Here is a 24,011-nt window from a genome sequence, read left to right as displayed (position 1 = left end):
CACTAAGAGCTTATCTACTGATTTAAATCCTGCTTTGCCAATTGGATTTAAGAATGCTGACTGTTGCATCTAAGAGTGTGTAGGAAATGGAATCCCTAGAGCCGAAGGATGAATTCTGTTGCCTTGTGAGTGATTTCTGAGAAACCTGAAAGCACAATAACTCATGAACAAAATAAATAACTAAATATCATAGATAAAAAAGAAAAAAAAAAAAGAAAAAAAAAGGTTGAAGTCATATGGACTTGCCCCTCCATGTGCAAGAGTAATGGCCATGGAGACATATAACTTTTCATTAAGCAATACCTATCAAGGTTTGCAACAAATTCAAGAAATTTCATTCAAAATGAAGCAATAACCATCCAAAATTACAATGAAAGAGGTCCATAATTTAGAGACAAACAACAGTTCCAAAATGAGAAACCCTAGTGAATGGGCAGAGATGAACAAAATAAAAATAAAAAGGTAGAGGAAAGTATCAAACCTTGGTGGTGGCATTGATAAACATCAACGATTGCAGGAGTAGATGACGGCATGCGACAAAGAAAAAATGAGCAGCGAGCAGTCTGACAATTTGTATGATTTTCAAGTAATATAATTTATTCAGCAATCTAACGACTCTGATTAGCTAAGTTTGATTATACTTTTAGCAATATATAAAAGTATATCTTATCATTCGGCAATTTTGTAAATTATCAAATAAATTTAACTTGATTGAGAATGGTTTAGAATAATATTATACCGTGATGTTATAGTTCATAATATAATATATTAAAATTGGTAAGATGTTTATGGTTATTGTAAATCAAATAGAAGAATCCCATGAAGAATTGAAATCAAATAGAAGAATCCCAGGAAACCAAAAATCCAATAAAAATTGCATAACCAAAAAAAGGGAAAAAGAAAATCCAAACCAATGTAAAATGAAGATGAGAAGAACACTATATATCAACTAAAACAAACCCAGAATTAAAACCAAATAGAAGAATCCCAAGAAACCAAAAATCCAATAAAAATTGCATTAAAAAAAAAAAGGAAAAAAGAAAATCTAATAATAAAAATTTCATGATTCTTCTTTGCCACAGATTTGACAACAAAGGAAGAAGAAGAAAAAGTGGAAATCTTCAAAGAAAAAAAAAACTTAAATCCAAAGCAACCCACAACCACAAACCAACAAAATTCCATGAAATTAAAAACAAAAAACTTAAATCCAGAGCAACCCACAGCCACAAACTAACAAAATTCCATGAAAAATTGAAGCGGATAGAGAGAGAGCAATATATAGAAATTAAGGAGAGTAAAAAACATGTTTTAATTACCTCAAAATAATTTGTCGACATAGAATATGATGGGCTGGATTGAGCGACGATGGAGAGGCAAAGAGAAATCGATGCAATGGCGGTGATCCATGGTGGCGACGGCGGCGGCGGAAGGATTTGGGTTTTAGGGTGCCAGCGTCTATTAGAAAACAAAGAGGTTTAGAGTATAATACTCTGACTTTGACGCGAAGGCTGAAGAGAGTTGTATAGTTGTATTGGGGTTCTAAATTGATAAATTCTAATCTAAAAATAAAACATTAAAAGGATTTTTTTTTTAAAGAAAGAAAAGTGACGTGAAGGCTTGGGGTAATAAAACATTAAAAAGAATTAAAAAAAAGAAAAAAAAGAAAGAAAAGTGACGTGAAGGCTTGGGGAGTTGTATAGTTTGGAGTTATAAATTGATAAATTCTAATATAATAAAATGTTAAAAAGAATAAAAAAAAGAAAAAAAGAAAGATGATGTGGAAAATTGTGGATAGTTTGGAGTTATAAATTAATAAATTCTAATATAATAACATGTTAAAAAGAATTAAAAAAAAAACAGAAAGATGATGTGGAAATTTGTGGAGCTAGCAAGGCTTCGGTTATATATATATAGATTATTAATTTGAAGAGAAAAAAAAAACAGCATTATTTAGATTAAGCACAATAATAATAATAAAAATAACATAAAAAAATGAATAATAATTTTAAATATTATTAATTTGAAGAGAGAAAAAAAAAAAAAAAACAATACACAACACTATTTGGTCTAAGTTTTATAAGTCTCTAACTTGAAAAACGGATTCAACATTAATCAATACATATTAGCTCATTAATCACCATAATTAAAAAGAATAAAATAGTTTTTCTCATTTTCAACGTGAGATTAAACATTTTTACTAATTTTTCATTTTTCAATATTAACTTCCACATCTTTACATTTATATTGTATTATAAATCAATTTTAATTATAAAACATTAAAATGCTCCAACATTTACCATTGGCTATTCAAATTATACGCTCTCTTGCATACATAATTACCATAATGAAGTTATGCAGTCGAGAAATTGATGAAAGGAACAAAAAACTTTCAAACAATATCCCGGGCTAGGGCAAAAAATTTATGTGGAGCATTTCATATATAAGTATAAATTAAATAAAATTAATTAATACTAATCAAATTAAGGTTAATGTAAGTGCACAATTGCACCTGGACCCAAGAACAGTTATGGGCTCAGGCCCAATGAGCCTTAAACAATATGAATTTGTAGAGTGTGGGCTTGAAACCCAGGTTAGAAGTGTATGAGGATGAAATGACAAACTAAAGATTGCAAGTACTTGGAAACAAAAAGAAGTAATGTAAATAGGCCTCCTCGGACGTAAGCCGAGAGCTGTTCTTATATTATATCTCTCTCTTTTTCCTTTTTCTTTTTAGGTTACAAAAAGTTCCGTCCTGTTTCTGTCCCAGGTCCCTCCTTAAATACTCCTCTTTTTAATACTTTATCCACGTGTTGCCCCCAATTCCTCCCTTAGCCTAGATATTTCTTTTCTTAGTGCCTTTGAACAGTAACTAGAAGTTTCCCTTCCACTGTTTAAGTGTCACTTCCTCATTAATGCGGCCAGGGTGGTAGGTGCAGGGTCTTTAATGTGGAGGTAGCAGCCTTTACCTTTGATATTCTTCCAACATCGGCGCTTCTAGGACATTCAAGGGTTCTCTCCCTTTAACCATTGGTCTTGACCGTGTCATTCCCTAACCTTTACCATGAAGTCTCAGGTTCTTTGATATCAGTCCGAGGGGAAAACCATCCTCGGCTGGATCCTCGGATCCTCGGCGTATAGGCCGACCTATAGCACCAACAATCTCTAACCCCAGGGTCAGGTCGGCCTTCCTTAACAAGGCCCAAAAGGCCCACGTTCCCACCAGGATCCTTTTGCCCCACACAATAGCCCCTCAAAACTCTAATTTTCGACATCCGAGGAGAAAAATAGGGTTTTGATCTGACGAGGATCCCCTCTACACACTTTATAAGTGATGGCACGTGTGGAAATCGTTTCGCATCCCAGAAGATGACACTTGGCGGTTTTATTTTCAAAAACGCGCGTATTTATTACTGTAAGTTACTCTTTCTCTGCCACGTTCAACGGTGAGATGGGCATCCAACGGTTCTCATTACTCCACGAAATTTTAGGCGGGACAGACATAATTTCGAGGCCGCCTTTTCGCACGTCGTGACGCTTCGGGAACCCGCGCCTTCATTTAATTCCTCAGGGGGTAATCCCATCAAGACATCAGCCATCATACCTTACTTTGCAGAAAACCGTGGAGATTTGCACACCTTCAACCTTGTAAGTTCTTGCTCCTATTCTTAACCTTTTCTCCTCGATATTTGTCCTCGGCTATCACTACAAACACTCTTTCTTCTAAAGTCTAGTCTATCGTCCTTCTGTAATGGGAAAATTTAAGTGTCTAGTTGATACCGCCGCTGGGATGGAAGGCTTTAGAGCCAAATACCATATTCCCAGCGACGTAAGGTTAAAATGCGCCGCAACGGCCGTGGCCGGTTCTAGGACGAGAGGAGAGGTTATCATTCCTATGATAGCCTTTATAGAGGGTGGGATGACCATACCAATGAAACCTGTAACTAGGGAGTACCTCCGCAACCATCGGTTGTGTCCCGATCAATGCCTCCCAAACGTTTTTAGAGTTCTAGGTAGTGTAGATGCTCTAAACGAGCAGATGGGTTTAAATCTCACATGGCACGATGTCGTGTTCCTATATGAGTCCCATAAACTTTCTAAGGTAGGTTATTACATTAAATCTCGGTCTAGCACCGTTAGATTAATCTCCTGTCTGCCCAAATCAAACAAAGGCATGAAGGACGACTACTTGATCGTGTCCGGGAACTGGCACGACGGCTTCCACTGCCCAGTTGAGTGGGGGAATCCAGGTGCGACGCCGTAGGATTAATCTCCCCACAACTCAACTTCTCTTAACACATACACACAGAAATGCGTATTCACACTTGCTTAAATTTGTTAAACTTCTATATAAATCTGACCAAGTTTGTTTGTTTGATGTCTTTTTTGCAGATAAGCAACATGTGCGTCCTCGTCTAAGTCACTGTAACGTCGCAGATCTAAACCGGGTACTTCGCTCCGAGGTGTTCGTTAGTGAAGACCTGCAACTCCGAGCTGCTCATCTTATTCTAGGGTACACCCCCCTTTCCAAAGACTTCCAGGAGATAGAGGACGCCATTATTGCAGGCGACCGAAGACGAAAGAGGATAAACGTAGCTCGGCCCCATTTTTTGGACGACCGTGACCTCCCAAACGCTCCTAACACCATTCTGTACAACCGGGCGATAGCAGCGGTCCCCCTTGCCGTGCACTCACAAACAACTGTCATTCTGGAAGAGCAGGTGTCTTCTTCACACACACTCGACGACGAGATAGATCAATTCTATCTCGAAGACGCCGAGAGACCTCGCGGGAACCAGTTTGTGGTACTTTCCGACGAGGAAGAAGAAACCACCGAGGCTTCTGGAATTGCAGGGCTTGTAGTTGCACTTCCCGAGGACGAATTTGAAGAAGACATGGGACGAATGGAGGGTCTTCTCTCTAGTAGGGCTGCTAAGGTTGCAGAGAAGAAGAAAGCGGGAACGTCCCAAGTTCCCCCAGCTTTACCTCCTCCTCCTCCTCTATCTGAGCCAAAATTGCCAGCCGAGGACCCCAAGAAGAAGAGAAAGGGGGATAATGAGGGGACGATTACTAAAGACCCCAAGAAACCACGCCAACAACTCCCACTGGCCCAGCAGCAGAAGCTGGACAAGGGCAAGGGTAGAGCCCGTTCAGTTGAACTCGGGGAAATCAGGAATGAGGCTGTAGTGCGCCGAGCACCGACCACCTGGTCCCCCGATCTAAGGCTGGACGGCGCTCCCATCTCTGCCCGATCCGGTATAAGGGCGGTTCAACAAGGCCATGCCCACCACCTGGCCGAGGTCTTGGAACGTCCTCTTCTGCTGCCCAAGGACATGGAGACCTTGGAGAAAATGGGCCAGCCACAACTATTCCTCTCCCTAAAAAGAGACTTAGCGCTGGTAAGTGTTTCTCCTTTTAACAATATTCGTAAGTAAGTTTGTCTTTGGTACTCCTAACTCCATCATACTTTGTTACAGGCTATTCAGGAGGTCTTTGTAGCTGAAAAGTTTATTGAAGACACTCGGAAAATAGCCGAGCGAGCTCGAAATCGGGATGGAGCGAGAAGTCTTTGGGCACAGCCCTCGCTGAGAACGAGAAGCTGACCTCGGAGGTGTCAGATCTGAGGAGAGAGAAAAATGGGGTCGAGTCAAACTTGAAGACCATGAAAACCCAGATAGAAGGACAGCGCAAGCTCCTTCATGCAAGAGATGAAGAGCTCTCCCAAGCTCAAAAGGAGTGCTCGGATCTGAAGAAGCAGTTGGCGCTGATGAAGGAAGAAGCCAGTTCCTTCCAACTCTCTCTTCAAGCTGCCAAGCAGGCAAGTTTTGATGAAGGGGTAGCCACTACCGAGGAGCAGCTGACAGAGGAGTTCGCGGCTTTATGCCGTGAATACTGTCCAAAAGTATGGGGGGAAGCTTTAAACGTAGCAGGAGTTCCTCAATCTTCGGATTTGAGGAAGTCCGAGAACGTTTGGCTTCCCCTAGAAATACAGGAGATTGAAGAGGCTCCTGCTGCTACTCCTACCCCTGAGACAACTCTTCCTGCCCTACCTCCGATGGTCCCACAGCAAATTCATGATCATACAGAACCTTCTGGTTCCAATAAAGAGAAGGAAGGAGGAGTGGATGCAGAGAAGGACTTGAGCCAAACAGTGGAACCCATCGTCCTTTCAACAACGACAGTGGATAAAGGAAAGCAGATTATGACTCCTTTTGAGCTGGAGTTGAGAAAGACCGAGGGCACTAGTACCTCTCAGCAAGATCCTCCTCCAACAGCTTAGGACTTAGCTTAGGGCTTCTCTTTTTCCTTTCTTTTTTTTTTGAATTATATGTAATGCATACTCAATTGATTAATGAAGAACGATTTCGTTTACTTTTCACTTGGATTGTCTCTGTTTCTACTTTACTCTTTTTTTATACTTATCACAAAAGTTTCCCATTAAGTCATATCAAAAGTTTCTCAGAGTATAAAAATCTAACTCCAAGGATTGCACAATCATAACTTCCACATAATCATGCGTATATTACTAAAGATTTAATACAAGGTGACATAGTTAATACGTTTGAACAATGCCTTGATTAAAAAAGGAAAGAGGACTTCATATAACGGTTAAGCCCTTATAGTGCACAACACTGTTTCTAGTAGGATGTAAGATCCGAGGACCATTCCTTACACAAATTTACTCAATACTTAAAGATATAAAACTTAAGATCCAAGTTAATAAAAAGTAAGGTATTAACACCCAGACACAATCAGAAGTTAAGTTTAATCAAAGTCATAGTCCGAAGATAAATCTTAAACAATCTTTCGTTTAATTCTTCAAAATTGTAACTGTAAATGATAAGACATCAATTTCCACAAGGTTTGTGGTCCGAGGACTACACTTAACCAAATTTCTGTTGGATTCTTTAAAACAGTAACTTCAAATGTTAATTTTCCCAAAGTAGGAGGTCCGAAGACCCGGCATAACTAAGGTTCTGTTTAACAAATGACAAGACATCAATTTCCACAAGGTTTGTGGTCCGAGGACTACACTTAACCAAGTTTCTGTTTGATTCTTAGAAATTGTAACTTCAAATGTTAATTTTCCCAAAGTAGGAGGTCCGAAGACCCGGCATAACTAAGGTTCTGTTTAACAAATGACAAGACATCAATTTCCACAAGGTTTGTGGTCCGAGGACTACACTTAACCAAGTTTCTGTAACTTCAAATGTTAATTTTCCCAAAGTAGGAGGTCCGAAGACCCGGCATAACTAAGGTTCTGTTTAACAAATGACAAGACATCAATTTCCACAAGGTTTGTGGTCCGAGGACTACACTTAACCAAGTTTCTGTTTGATTCTTAGAAATTGTAACTTCAAATGTTAATTTTCCCAAAGTAGGAGGTCCGAAGACCCCGCATAACTAAGGTTCTGTTTAACAAATGACAAGACATCAATTTCCACAAGGTTTGTGGTCCGAGGACTACACTTAACCAAGTTTCTGTTTGATTCTTAGAAATTGTAACTTCAAATGTTAATTTTCCCAAAGTAGGAGGTCCGAAGACCCGGCATAACTAAGGTTCTGTTTAACAAATGACAAGACATCAATTTCCACAAGGTTTGTGGTCCGAGGACTACACTTAACCAAGTTTCTGTTTGATTCTTAGAAATTGTTACTTCAAATGTTAATTTTCCCAAAGTAGGAGGTCCGAAGACCCCGCATAACTAAGGTTCTGTTTAACAAATGACAAGACATCAATTTCCACAAGGTTTGTGGTCCGAGGACTACACTTAACCAAGTTTCTGTTTGATTCTTAGAAATTGTAACTTCAAATGTTAATTTTCCCAAAGTAGGAGGTCCGAAGACCCCGCATAACTAAGGTTCTGTTTAACAAATGACAAGACATCAATTTCCACAAGGTTTGTGGTCCGAGGACTACACTTAACCAAGTTTCTGTTTGATTCTTAGAAATTGTAACTTCAAATGTTAATTTTCCCAAAGTAGGAGGTCCGAAGACCCGGCATAACTAAGGTTCTGTTTAACAAATGACAAGACATCAATTTCCACAAGGTTTGTGGTCCGAGGACTACACTTAACCAAGTTTCGTTTGATTCTTAGAAATTGTAACTTCAAATGTTAATTTTCCCAAAGTAGGAGGTCCGAAGACCCCGCATAACTAAGGTTCTGTTTAACAAATGACAAGACATCAATTTCCACAAGGTTTGTGGTCCGAGGACTACACTTAACCAAGTTTCGTTTGATTCTTAGAAATTGTAACTTCAAATGTTAATTTTCCCAAAGTAGGAGGTCCGAAGACCTGGCATAACTAAGGTTCCGTTTAACAAATGACAAGACATCAATTTCCACAAGGTTTGTGGTCCGAGGACTACACTTAACCAAGTTTCGTTTGATTCTTAGAAAGTGTAACTTCAAATGTTAATTTTCCCATAGTAGGAGGTCCGAAGACCCGGCATAACTAAGGTTCTGTTTAATAAATGACAAGACATCGATTTCCACAAGGTTTGTGGTCCGAGGACTACACTTAACCAAGTTTCGTTTGATTCTTAGAAATTGTAACTTCAAATGTTAATTTTCCCAAAGTAGGAGGTCCGAAGACCCGGCATAACTAAGGTTCTGTTTAACAAATGACAAGACATCAATTTCCACAAGGTTTGTGGTCCGAGGACTACACTTAACCAAGTTTCGTTTGATTCTTAGAAATTGTAACTTCAAATGTTAATTTTCCCAAAGTAGGAGGTCCGAAGACCCGCATAACTAAGGTTACATTTTAACAAATGACAAGACATCAATTTCCACAAGGTTTCGTGGTCCGAGGACTACACTTAACCAAGTTTCGTTTGATTCTTAGAAATTGTAACTTCAAATGTTAATTTTCCCAAAGTAGGAGGTCCGAAGACCCGGCATAACTAAGGTTTGTTTAACAAATGACAAGACATCAATTTCCACAAGGTTTGTGGTCCGAGGACTACACTTAACCAAGTTTCGTTTGATTCTTAGAAATTGTAACTTCAAATGTTAATTTTCCCAAAGTAGGAGGTCCGAAGACCCGGCATAACTAGGGTTACGTTTAACAAATGACAAGACATCAATTTCCACAAGGTTTGTGGTCCGAGGACTACACTTAACCAAGTTTCGTTTGATTCTTAGAAATTGTAACTTCAAATGTTAATTTTCCCAAAGTAGGAGGTCCGAAGACCCGGCATAACTAAGGTTCGTTTAACAAATCACACGACATCACTTTCCACCAGGTTTGTGGTCCGAGGACTACTTTTAACGATTTGACTGTTTTATTCTTAGTAACTGTAACTTCAAATGTTAATTTTCCCAAAGTAGGAGGTCCGAAGACCCGGCATAACTAGGGTGCGGTTTAACAAATGACAAGACATCAATTTCCACAAGGTTTGTGGTCCGAGGACTACACTTAACCAAGTTTCGTTTGATTCTTAGAAATTGTAACTTCAAATGTTAATTTTCCCAAAGTAGGAGGTCGAAGACCGGCATAACTAAGGTCTCCGTTTAACAAATGACAAGACATCGATTTCCACAAGGTTTGTGGTCCGAGGACTACACTTAACCCAGATTCGGTTTGAATCTTAGAAATTGTAACTTCAAATGTTAATTTTCGCAAAGTAGGAGGTCCGAAGACCCGGCATAACTAAGGTTCTGTTTAACAAATGACAAGACATCAATTTCCACAAGGTTTGTGGTCCGAGGACTACACTTAACCAAGTTTGTTTGATTCATAGACATTGTAACTTCAAATGTTAACTTTCCCAAAGTAGGAGGACCCACCACCCCGCATAACCAAGGGTCTGATTAACAAATGCCCATACATCAATTTCCACAAGGTTTGTGGTCCGAGGACTACACTTAACCAAGTTTCGTTTGATTCTTAGAAATTGTAACTTCAAATGTTAATTTTCCCAAAGTAGGAGGTCCGAAGACCCCGCATAACTAAGGTTCCGTTTAACAAATGACAAGACATCAATTTCCACAAGGTTTGTGGTCCGAGGGACTACACTTAACCAAGTTTCGTTTGATTCTTAGAAATTGTAACTTCAAATGTTAATTTTCCCAAAGTAGGAGGTCCGAAGACCCGGCATAACTAAGGTTCTCCGTTTAACAAATGACAAGACATCAATTTCCACAAGGTTTGTGGTCCGAGGACTACACTTAACCAAGTTTCGTTTGATTCTTAGAAATTGTAACTTCAAATGTTAATTTTCCCAAAGTAGGAGGTCCGAAGACCCGGCATAACTAAGGTTCCCCGTTTAATAAATGACAAGACATCGATTTCCACAAGGTTTGTGGTCCGAGGACTACACTTAACCAAGTTTCTGTTTGATTCTTAGAAATTGTAACTTCAAATGTTAATTTTCCCAAAGTAGGAGGTCCGAAGACCCGCATAACTAAGGTCTCCGTTTAACAAATGACAAGACATCAATTTCCACAAGGTTTGTGGTCCGAGGACTACACTTAACCAAGTTTCGTTTGATTCTTAGAAATTGTAACTTCAAATGTTAATTTTCCCAAAGTAGGAGGTCCGAAGACCCGGCATAACTAAGGTTCCGTTTAACAAATGACAAGACCTCTATTTCCACAAGGTTTGTGGTCCGAGGACTACACTTAACCAAGTTTCGTTTGATTCTTAGAAATTGTAACTTCAAATGTTAATTTTCCCAAAGTAGGAGGTCCGAAGACCCGGCATAACTAAGGTTGTTTAACAAATGACAAGACATCAATTTCCACAAGGTTTGTGGTCCGAGGACTACACTTAACCAAGTTTCGTTTGATTCTTAGAAATTGTAACTTCAAATGTTAATTTTCCCAAAGTAGGAGGTCCGAAGACCCCGCATAACTAAGGTTCGTTTAACAAATGACAAGACATCAATTTCCACAAGGTTTGTGGTCCGAGGACTACACTTAACCAAGTTTCGTTTGATTCTTAGAAATTGTAACTTCAAATGTTAATTTTCCCAAAGTAGTAGGTCCGAAGACCCGGCATAACTAAGGTTCGTTTAACAAATGACAAGACATCAATTTCCACACAGTTTGTGGTCCGAGGACTACACTTAACCAAGTTTCGTTTGATTCTTAGAAATTGTAACTTCAAATGTTAATTTTCCCAAAGTAGGAGGTCCGAAGACCCCGCATAACTAAGGTTCGTTTAACAAATGACAAGACATCAATTTCCACAAGGTTTGTGGTCCGAGGACTACACTTAACCAAGTTTCGTTTGATTCTTAGAAATTGTAACTTCAAAATGTTAATTTTCCCAAAGTAGGAGGTCCGAAGACCCGGCATAACTAAGGTTCGTTTAACAAATGACAAGACATCAATTTCCACAAGGTTTGTGGTCCGAGGACTACACTTAACCAAGTTTCTGTTTGATTCTTAGAAATTGTAACTTCAAATGTTAATTTTCCCAAAGTAGGAGGTCCGAAGACACGGCATAACTAAGGTTCTGTTTAACAAATGACAAGACATCGATTTCCACAAGGTTTGTGGTCCGAGGACTACACTTAACCAAGTTTCTGTTTGATTCTTAGAAATTGTAACTTCAAATGTTAATTTTCCCAAAGTAGGAGGTCCGAAGACCCGGCATAACTAAGGTTCTGTTTAACAAATGACAAGACATCAATTTCCACAAGGTTTGTGGTCCGAGGACTACACTTAACCAAGTTTCTGTTTGATTCTTAGAAATTGTAACTTCAAATGTTAATTTTCCCAAAGTAGGAGGTCCGAAGACCCCGCATAACTAAGGTTCTGTTTAACAAATGACAAGACATCAATTTCCACAAGGTTTGTGGTCCGAGGACTCCACTTAACCAAGTTTCTGTTTGATTCTTAGAAATTGTAACTTCAAATATGAGAGCTAGCCATAACTTTGAAATATTAATTGACAAAAGCTTATTTGATTAATAATAATACCTTCTAAGATTATTTACATTCCATGGACGTGGTACAACTCGTTCATCTAGGTCGGCTCTAGCCTATACGACCCTATGCCCGCTATTGAAACAATGCGATAGGGGCCTTCCCAGCTAGGTCCTAGTTTACCCCATGCTTGGGTTCTTAGAAGTGCCTACAACTTTCCTTAATACAAGATCACAGTGCAAGTGGCCTTAGCTTCACGTGGGCATCATATCCTCGTTTTAGCTTCTGGCGATAATAAGCCAATTGGACCATAGCCGCCACGCCGTTCCTCGAGTAAATCAAGATCTTTCTCTAGAAGTCCCCGGTTATTCTCGGGGCTAAAAGAACTTGTCTTTAGAGTAGGAAAACCGGATTCTAGTGGTATCACCGCCTCGGCTCCGTAAGTCATAGAAAATGGTGTTTCTCCGGTGGACTGCGCGGTGTGGTCCGATATGTCCACGAGAACATGAGGGAGCTCTTCTACCCATCCGCCTTTCGCATCATCCAACCTCTTCTTGAGCCCATTGACTATGACCTTGTTAACGGCCTCGGCCTGCCCATTCCTTCGAGGATAAGCGGGGTAGAATATCTATTTGTGATACCCATGTCACCACAATATTGCCTAAAGGCGTTCTTTGTCAAATTGAACGCCATTGTACGAGACAAGTGTGTGCGGTATACCAAATCTAGTAACAATATTTTTCCATATAAATTTCTTGGAATCAACATCTCGGATATTGGCTAATGGCTCGGCTTCAACCCATTTAGTGAAATAGTCCGTTCCCACGAGCAACCATCTTTTGTTGCCGGCCTTTTGAAATGGCCCGACAATGTCCGAGGCCCCATTGTGCGAAAGGCCAAGGGCTAGACGTAGGTTAAGAACCCCTCCTGTTGGTGGATATTGGGGCGAACCTCTCGACATTGATCACACTTTCTCGGCATAGTCCCGAGCCTCCCTCGCATATTGGGCCACCAATAACCCCGAGTAAGGGCTCTATGAGCTAAGGACCTTCCCCCGGTGTGACTCCCACAAATTCCTTCATGCAATTCCTCCGCAGGAATGATTCCCGTTGATTCGGGGTGTACACACAATAAATACGGTCCCGAAAAGGATCGTTTGTATAGCTTCGGTCCTCGGACAACCGAGAAACGCGGCGCCTTTCGACGTACCTTTCTCGCTTCAACTTTGTCTTCGGGAAGGATGTCATTTTTGAGAAAAGATATGATCGAATCCATCCAACTAGGACCAGGCCTTATTAGATGAATGCGAGGTGCATTAGCAGCCACAAGAGAAGGTTCTACCAAATCCTCAACGAGAATAACCCTTGGTAGACCTTGAGCCGAGGATGTTGCCAACGTAGCCAAAGAATCTGCATGAGTATTTCCACTCCTAGAGACATGAGCTAAGGCAAAGGAGTCGAATTCAGCCTGCTGACGCTTGACCTAGGCCAAATATTCCTGCATTCTGGAATCTCTAGCTTCCATGGTACCCATGACTTGGCCGACTACTAACTGAGAGTCCGAGAACAAATGGATTTCCTTGCCACCCATCTTACGTACCATTTGCATGCCTACCAAGACCGCTTCATACTCGGCCTCATTATTAGTAGCCGAGAAGGCCAATCTCAAAGATTTTTCAAAGACAATTCCTTCGGGACATTAGAACAAGTCCAACGCCGGACCACTTTATGATTAGCAGCCCCATCCACATAAACTTTCCAAGCCGAGGGCGATACGGCGTGATCACACCAACCGATTTTTCACCCATGTGTGCTTCCTTTGAAGCTTCTTCTAACAATGGTTCAACAAACTCGCCACCAAATCAGCGAGGACTCCGACCTTTCACCGAGGTGCGAGGCTTGTATTTAACATCAAAGGCTCCCAAAATGGTTCCCCACTTTGCCACTCGCCGAATAATCAGCACTGCGCAACACAAATTGAGAGGCAACTGGGTCAAAACAACCACGGTATGAGACTCGAAATAGTGAGGAGTTTACGCGTGGCGTGGACTGCGCGAAGCGCTTTTTCCAAGGGCGGATAGCGCACCTCGGCCTCATTCAAGGACTTACTAACATAGTAGATCGGCCTCTCGCACTCCATTTTCATTCCTTATAAGAACTAGACTCACCGCATGAATAGCCACGGCGGATAAGCGAATAAAACCTCGTCCACCTCGGGGCGAGATAAAATGGGTGGCCGAGAAAGATATTGCTTAAGCCGTTGGAAAGGCTGACTCACAATCCTCGGTCCATTGAAATCCTTTCCACTTGTTCAACAACCGAAAGAAAGGACGGCACCGGCCGGCTCGACCGAGAAATAAATCTATTCAACGCAAAGAATCATTCCAGGTCAATTTCGAATCTCCTTTGGGTTCCGAGGCGGCCGCAAATTTCCGAACAGCCTTAACCTGCACTGGGTTCACCTCTATGCCCCTATGAGTGATCATATATCCTAGGAACTTTCCAGATCCCACGCCAAAAGAACACTTGGCGGCGTTAAGGCGCAACTTATACTTCCTCAGCATCTGGAAGGTGTCGGCCAAATCCGTCATGTGCGAAGGTACCGTCTTACTCTTCACCACCATATCATCCACGTATACTTCTATGTTTTTCCCCAGTTGCTGCTCAAACATTCGGGTCATCATTCTTTGGTAAGTAGCCCCCGCATTTTTTAACCCGAATGGCATGACCTTATAATGATAGTTCCCGATTGGTGTAATGAAAGCAGTATTCTCCTGATCTTCTAACGCCAAGGGAATTTGGTGGTAACCCTGGAAGGCATCCAAAAAACTCATCCGAGGATGTCCGACAGTAGCATCTACCAGTTGATCAATCCGTGGCATTGGGAATGAATCTTTAGGACAAGCCTTGTTCAGATCAGTAAAGTCTACACATACTCTCCACTTGCCGTTCTTCTTCTTAACGACAACAGTATGAGCCAACCATTCAGGGTAGAAAACTTCTTTGATAGCCCCCGCCCTTTTGAGTTTAAGAACCTCTTCCTTCACAGCCTTAGAATGTTCTCGGGAAGATCGCCGAGGTGGCTGTCTCCTGGGAACAATGGCCGGATTGACGTTTAAATGATGACGAATAAAGTTCGGATCTACACCTGGAGCCTCATAGGGGTCCCATGCAAAGACATCTAGATTATCCTTCAGAAATTTCAACAACTCCATCTTCTCTTGGTGTGGCAATCGCATGCCAACTTGAAAGAACCTCTCTGGATCATCGGCTATTACAAACTTCTCTAACTCCTCACAAACAGCCTCATCTTCTATCATCGCTCCAGGTGCCTCCGGAGCTGTTAATTGCTATGACTCCTGGATGGGTAAGGTTGATGACTCAATTTCTGACTGACGAAGCACCGCAGCCGATATGCATTGCCTAGCAACTACTCCGGCTGCCGAGGATTTCCTCAACATGCTCCCCCGAGGGGAATTTTACTTTAACATGTAAGGTAGAAGAGACAAATTCCCAAAGCGTGCAGCCATGGCCCGGCGAGGATGGTCGTATGGGAGGAGTACGCGTCAACCACAATGAAATCTACGTCAACCGTTTCCGAGCCGGATTGAACGGGTAAACGGACCGCCCCTTCGGCACAACGGCCCTTCCCTCAAAGCTTATAAGTGGGGAGTCATAAGGAGTTAAATCTTCCAACTCCAACCTCAGCCCTTTAAATAGATCGGGGTACATAATATCTGCACCGCCTTTGATCTATCATCACCCTTCTCACATCATAATTCCCTATCCCGAGGGTAACCACAAGAGCATCGTCATGGGGGCCGGATAGTCCCTACTTTATCCTCCTCGGAGAAACCCAAGACAAAGTGCTCTTTAATCTCTTCGGCTCGCTACCCACATCCTCGCCCGCGAATGGGAAACCGCCATAACCCTAGTAGGACTGAGCCGGTCCTACCGGTGCCGAAGATAACATTAATCGTCCCCAATGTCGGCCGAGATGAACTATTCCTCCGGTTGTTTGAACCAACTTGACCGACCCGCCTGGCCGACACAAGTCTTGCTTTAACTTTCCCTCACCGACGAGCCGTTCTAAATGGTTCCACAGGTCCGACATTTCTCGGTAGTGTGGCCCACATCCCGATGGTACGACGAGAAAAGGTTTTGATTTCTTCTCGCGGGGTCACTGCCATTTTGCCGGCCATCTCGAAGAAGGGCTCTTTACGAACTTTTTCTAATAAGCGATGCCTTTAGTTCTCGGAACACGCATTTACGGCTGGGTGCCGCCGAGCCGGATTGTCCGAAGTAATCCCTCCTTGGCTTGTTGTTGTGGTATCGTCCGACCCGAAATCCCTTCTCTCTGCGGGATAACCTTCTCCTTTCCTTTTCCCTGCTGCTGATCTTCCTCTACCCTTTTATATTCGTCAATACGATCCATAAGACGGCGTACGCTGCGGACGGGCTTTTTCGTCAAAGACTTTCGTAGGTCGTGATCAGTAGGGAGGCCCACCTTAAAGGTATTAAGCGCCACCTCATCAAAATCGCCGTCTATTTCATTAAACATCTCCCAAGTATTCGTCGGAGTATGCTTTTAGTGTCTCCCCTTCCTTCATGACCATGGATAGCAACGAGTCCAATGGCCGAGGGACTCGCTACAAGTAATGAACCGCGAAGCAAATGCCCTAGTTAGTTCCCCAAACGAGCTCAGCCTACGGACGATTTGAGACCGTTAAACCATCTCATAGCCACGAGTCCCAAGTTTGGAGGGGAAGACTTTACACATCAAAGTCTCGTTATGAGAGTGCACCGCCATCCTTTGGTTGAAGTGACTCACGTGTTCCACCGGATCAGTCCGGCCATTATAGATGGTAAAGGTGGGTCAGGGTGAACCTCACAGGAGCCTCCCCTCTCAATCCTCCGTGAAAACGGAGACTTAGAGAGTTGGTGCAACGCCCTACTCATGGTATCGTTGCCTAAGCCCCTAGAACGAAGCTTCTTACGTCTCGCGGGTTGGCCGGGTCGTTCTCCTCACCGAGGATGTTGCGCGGGTGGGGAATATGACCTCGAACTGTAGCCAACTCTCTCCTATCCTTCTCCGAGGAAGAACTAGACGAGGACGGGGAAACCTTACGTTTAGCACGGCGTAACTTCTTCTTCAAACGATTGATTTCTTTCTCGCATGGATTTAGAACCCTCATCGTGGGTAGTGCTACCCCTCCACGAGTATGGCTAGCCCCCGGATATTACGTATGTGGACGCTTCCCTCACGATCCCTACGTTGTTCAAGACGTTCGAAATGATCTTCCGGTTGTGATCCTTGTGACTCCGCATGATGAGAGCCTAAGCCTCGCCATAATATCCCTACTACTTCTAGACTAGATTCCCACGACGGCGCCAATTGTAAGTGCACAATTGCACCCGGACCCAAGAACAAGGTTATGGGCTCAGGCCCAATGAGCCTTAAACAATATGAATGTGTAGAGTGTGGGCTTGAAACCCAGGTTAGAAGTGTATGAGGATGAAATGACAAACTAAATATTGCAAGTACTTGGAAACAAAAAGAAGTAATGTAAATAGGCCTCCTCGACGTAAGCCGAGAGCCGTTCTTATATTATATCTCTCTCTTTTTCCTTTTTCTTTTTAGGTTACAAAGTTCCGTCCCGTTTCGTCCCAGTCCCTCCTTAAATACTCCTCTTTTTAATACTTTATCCACGTGTTGCCCCCAATTCCTCCCTTAGCCTAGATATTTCTTTTCTTAGTGCCTTTGAACAGAACTAGAAGTTTCCCTTCCACTGTTTAAGTGTCACTTCCTCATTAATGCGGCCAGGGTGGTAGGTGCAGGGTCTTTAATGTGGAGGTAGCAGCCTTTACCTTTGATATTCTTCCAACATCGGCGCTTCTAGGACATTCAAGGGTTCTCTCCCTTTAACCATTGGTCTTGACCGTGTCATTCCCTAACCTTTACCATGAAGTCTCAGGTTCTTTGATATCAGTCCGAGGGGAAAACCATCCTCGGCTGGATCCTCGGATCCTCGGCGTATAGGCCGACCCATAGCACCAACAATCTCTAACCCCAGGGTCAGGTCGGCCTTCCTTAACAAGGCCCAAAAGGCCCACGTTCCCACCAGGATCCTTTTGCCCCACACAGTTAATATGATACATTAAATACATAATTTAATGAATAATACCAACTAAACTAATGTTAATTTCATATGGAGAATTGAATATCATAGTTGATTAATAATTTTTGATAAAAATATATTATGATTAAAAAAGATATTTTATTTTGAATATATGAAGATGCATTGTTAAGTAAATTTGTAATCTAATTTTTAATTGAGAGAGAGAGATATGTTATTTGATACATGGTTTTGTAGGATATTAGTTTACAAAAATTAAAGTCTCAAACTATTAGTGAAGATTAATATATAATTGATGATTTAATACAATTGCAACATTTTTTTTGGAAACATTTTAGGCTTTCAATTGAGTTAAGTTTCTATTGGTTGCGCACTTTGGGAATCTTGATATAAATGAGAAGGAAAAATGCGATAAAAGCATTACAAATTGTTCACAATATGATGTGACAATAACTATTATTGATGAATTTCATCAATTTAATTAATAAATGTTTAAATTACTTTTTTATGATTGGGTGACATGTCAATTTATAAGCCTATAGTAAAATTTATAATATTCTTAGCATCACTAATTCTTTTTTTTTTTTTTAAGTGCACAATCAATAAATATAAAATTTTGGGCTTTTTATAATGAATGAGGGCCTTTTTCCTTAAGGGTAATTTTTTTTTTTTGGTGGTGGGGCCTTAGGCCTAGGCCTTGGGCCGCAGCTGAATAATATTAAGTATTATTTGTATTCATGGAACACATTATATATATTTTTGAAATCTTAATAGTACTGCCTAGTATTAGCACAAAGCTCAGAGGTGAATTTTGTATTTTACCCTTAAATATAAAATAAAAATACACTAGGGACAATGCACTCTTCTTTTCTTTCTATCTTTAGTAATAGTTAATGTATTTTAAATAATGATTTCATGAGCTGGCCCTTTTTATTTTTCATTGTAGGGAAGCATGGCCTGTTTAATTTTTTTTTTTAATACTTTTTTTAGATAAAGAAAAATTATTGGTACAAATAATAGTAATATGTTTAAAGAGTTCATAAAATAATTTAAAAGAATAATAATTTAAAACGAGGAGATGGAAAAATAGAGAAAAAATGATTAGTTGTTAATAATTAGGTAAGAAAAATAACTTGTTAGCTGTTAACAATTAACTGTGATACCATAGAGGCCATGTTAATAAATCTTATATGAGGAATCTCATTGTTCAAGTAAAACAGATGGGTACTTTCTCAACAAAAAAAAAAAAAAAAAGAAAAAAAAAAAGAAAAAGAAAAAAAGAGATGGGCACCACAATTTTTACAGGTTTAGCACTTACCTACCTGGCTACCTCAGCATTGACTAATATTCAAAAATTATTTCTCTTAAATAATACACTATAACAGCATATGGGGGAAATAATTAATTGGATTTGGATGGGAATTGGGAATCTTCATTGTTTTTGTTAGATTGGTTTATCTTAATAAGGGTCCGGTTAATGTGTGTCCTAAGGGCACACATTAAGCTATCCATTTTTGAAAATATTTTTTTGGGAATTGAAAAAGCTGTCAATATTTTTTCAATTTCTGAAAAAATATTTCTAAAAATGATTAATTATTGTGTGTCCTAAGACCACACATTAGCAAGATCCTTTTAATAAGACAGACATGCGTTTTGGGTAATTTATTCTAAGACACGAGATAAATTGGTGAAGTATCATTGCACATGGACATGGGAGAGGATTAGCTGGGAAAATTTTAATTTTTAGTCACAGCCCCACGGGCATCTTGAAAATTGGAATAACTTTGTTTTTTTTGGATTAGTCACGGGCTTGTTCAAGTTATTATATATAATTTTAGGAAGAAATATATTTTGAAATGGAAATTATTCGTAGCAGCCATAGCAAGAAAGGAGAAAAGTTTTGGATTAGTCACGGGCATGTACGAAATAATTTTAGGATTTTTATTTAAAAAAAAATTGAAAATTACTCCATTTAATAACAGCCATGGCAAAAATGGAGAGGCATTTTTTCCTATCTTTGGCTAAGAGCATGCGATCAAATTTGCTTGAAAATTGCAAGAAATTAACTAACTAAAAGATGAAATTTATTCCGTATATTTGGTTATATATTCACTTTTTCCATAACTTTCGTAAATTCATTTCAAAAGCGCCACATTGGAAGGAATGAGAAAGTAACACGTGTATTCTTGCTGTAATGGTCACTCTATAAGTGTTTGTCGGGTATTGGAAGGCAAGAGTCGGGGTTTAATTGTTCAAAACTCCAATGTAAATTTCACATATACACTTAGATTAAGTTAAAGTAAAATTATATCTTAAATAAAAAAAATTATAATAAAAAAGTTGAAATTCGCAAATGTCATCCGACGAGGAAGTTTCGAGCATTTGCACCAGAAAATACGAAATAGGAAAATGGCTTAATTTAACACATTCAAGCTCCAAAACTACCCACGTCAATCAATCTAAAAATGAATTAATTTGCAAAGTTTTTATAGAGCTTTTGCATAAGATTGTGGAAATTTTTTTGTCAATTTTAGTATAAAAAACCTACTTTTTTTTAGTTTACATATACATTTTTCAAAATATTCCACGTCAAAGTATTTGTTTTCTTTGATAATATTTTGGTTTATAGTCAAACCTCGATGGATCATTTTGAGCATCTTCAAACCGTCTTGGCTTTATTGGCTAAGCATCACTTATATGCTTAAAAATCAAAGTGCTTTAAAGGGGGAGACATTGTTATATTTTGAAGGAGGAGCTGTGCTAATGTGGCTTAGCTGTTAGTAGTTGGTGTTGGTTATAACATAATTTATAACAATTTGAACAGTTTATAGAATGTCATTAACTAATAATACAAATTTATAGACTAAAATACAAAATGCATCTTCTAAGTTTGATTGAAATTCATTTTAATTTTTTAACTTTATTTTCGTTCAATTGAGTCCTCTAAATTTCAAAGTTATTCAATTCAAGTCTTTAGTCTAATTTCGTTAAAAAAAAAAATTGCCATTAAGTTTTCAATTAACTAATGAAAAAAATAAATTTTGAAAAAATTTCTTACATAAAAAATCTATAAAATATCATTATTAATTTCATAGATTTTTTCATGTGAAAATATTTTAACAAAATTGGGCAAATGGTCTGAATGGAATAAATTTGAAATTTAGAGTATTCAATTGCAAGAAAGTAAAATTAGAAGAATAAAATGGATTTCAACCAAACTTAAAAGGTGCCATTTGCATTTTAGTCAAATTTATATATATATATATATATAAAAGAAAACTGTTGAGGAGATGTGCCGATGTGGCTTCACTGTTATTGGTTAGAGTTAGTTATGTTAGAGCAACCACATCTCTTCAGCTAAAATTGTGTAAAATGAAAAAAAGTACAACTTTTACATATTTTATGCAAAAAATCACCCACATCAGTGGGTGGATAAAGGTACAAAAACGTGGAAACCCTTAAACGAGCTACAGTACCGTGTAAATATACACGAGTACTGTAGCTCGTGTATGGATTATTTTAATCCTTTCCGTTCGCTCCATTTTTCCTCTCTCTACTCCGTTCTCAACGAACTCAACCAACTCAATATCATCCACAGAGAAATTAACACAGAACAGATCCTCAGTAACAAACTCAGACATACACTTGCTCCAAAAAAAAAAACACACAGATACACAAACTTTGGTCGGCGGAGCTGCGGATCGGAGCTGGGATCGGTGGTGCTGGGGATCGGAGATCGGAGCTGGGATCGGTGGTGCGTGGATCGGAGATCGCGGCTGGGCTCGGCGGTGCGAGGATCGGAGATCGCGCTGGGCTCGGCGGTGTGAGGATCGGAGATCGCGCTGGGCTCGGCGTGGATCGGAGATCGCCGCTGGGCTCGGCGGTGCGAGATCGGAGATCGGAGCTGGAAAATGGGTAGAGAGAGAGAGAGAGAGAGAGAGAAAGAGAAATGAAGAGAAGGAGAGAGAGAGAGAGACATGAATCAGAAATGAAGAGAGAGAGAGAGAGAGAGAGAGAGAGAGAGAGAGAGAGAAGTTACCAAAAAATAAACAGTAGGCGCGGTAGTTGAGAGATATAATTAAAAAAAAAAATTATTATTTAATTAATAAAGGTAGTAGGATAGATGAACTGATGTGGGTGATTTGTAAAAATGAATGTGTAAAATTTTAAAAGGAGGTTTTTTGTGTAAAATAGATGAAATTTTTAGCTGATCTGGTGTGGTTGCTCTTTGTTAGCAACTTAGTAAGTGAAGTATAATAACAATAATACCCTTGTATTCTATTAGTAGTAGCGTACAACTGATCAATGTTGAATTATATAAATATCCCTGCACCGATTTGGGAGCTTCAAGCAATAAGAATTCAATTACAATTGTTCATGACTGTACCTCTCTCAGAGTAAGTTTAGTGTCACAAATTTTTCCACAATTTTGTCCCAACTTTATTATGTAGCAAGTTATAAATGATGAAAAAATTTATGACACTAAACTTGCTCATCTCTCTCTAAAGCCCAACTTTTTTGGAGGAAAACTGTCCTCAAATTCAGCTATCCCTTTCAAGATTTTGTGATAACAAAATCTTATCACAATTATTACGATTTATCGATTTATATATTAACAAAAGTAATAAATATTTATATAAAAGGTACTTTTTAAAATTTATTTTTAATATTGAGAATGTATATAAATGGTACTTTAGTTTTAATGAAAATTGGGCTTTGAATAAAAATAAAAAATTGGCTCATTTATGCGTTAAAAAAAACCTCTACAAAATAGCACAATATAATACATATGTATCTTTTCTTAGTTATGTTATTATAGTATGGTTTTAGGAATTTTATGAATGATTTTTTTTCTTCATATTGGTCTCAAATATTGGCATGTCTGGGTGTACATACGTGATACATGATACAAATTTTAGCCCTTAAGTTAAATCCTAGGGTTGGCTCTGCCTCTCCTTATCTTGACTTAGACTAGGAGTCCGTTTAATTAGAAAGATTTGAGGAAGGATGGAAATATGAGAGAAGAAAATGATTTTTTGTGTTGTTTGGTTAAGAGAGAAAATGGGAGGAAAAATTGGTAGGGCCTAAATGTTTTTTTGTCGGATCCACCAAAATACAATCTCCTCAAATTAGAGAGAAATACGAAGAGAAAAGGAGAACACCAAAGTGATTTGTATTTTTGGATGAACATCATGTCCTTGCACAGTAAAATTCTTTTTTGTTTTGTTTTGTTATTTTTGTTTTGTAATTATTATTTCTAATCTTTGTTTTCTTTTTTTGGTTCATCCGTATTTTCTCTCTCATTTCTTTTGGGTTCTTGTACTAATTTTTTTTTTTAATGTAATGAAGTGTCTATTTGTACACAATTTTTTAATAAAAATATAATTTGTTTATTTATTTATTATTATCTAATAAGTATGCTTCGAACTCATTCTCAAAAGAAATAAATAGCACACTTAGGACTCACGTGCAAGACCTGTATCTGTTAGGCATGAACACGGACACCCCTGCTAAAGTCTTGGCTCCTCTGTCCTAGGAATTGAACCCATTCCGTTAGTTTCAGACCAATCATTAAACTGAAAGAAGGGAGAAAGAGGAAAAGGTAAGTTGGATAATGTACCTAGAAAAAACAGTCAATTTGTTTATGACAACCAATGTGACATGACTCATGAGCATATGCTAACTGCTAAATTAGTTGTCTGACATACATGATGACAATGAAATGCCTTTCTATAATGTGAAATTTGAAACTCAGATTTTTAACAATACCAGTAAACATAGTTTACAAGGTGATCAATAATGTGGTAATTATAGAAGCAAAACAAAATTTCTTTTTCTAATAAAATATACACATTCATTATTTGCTTCAATTGTTTTATATTGTCATTGGGAGTCTATTGAAATCAATAGTTTTATTTATTTAGATAAATTCAGATTAATAGTAACATAGCTAGAGATAAGAGTCTTTTTTCTGTTCTATTATATGTAAAAACCTCAA

The sequence above is a fragment of the Castanea sativa genome, chromosome 5 (genome assembly GCF_040712315.1).
Source record: "Castanea sativa cultivar Marrone di Chiusa Pesio chromosome 5, ASM4071231v1".
Classification (NCBI taxonomy): Eukaryota; Viridiplantae; Streptophyta; class Magnoliopsida; order Fagales; family Fagaceae; genus Castanea; species Castanea sativa.
Note: the sequence above shows the minus strand (reverse complement) of the source record.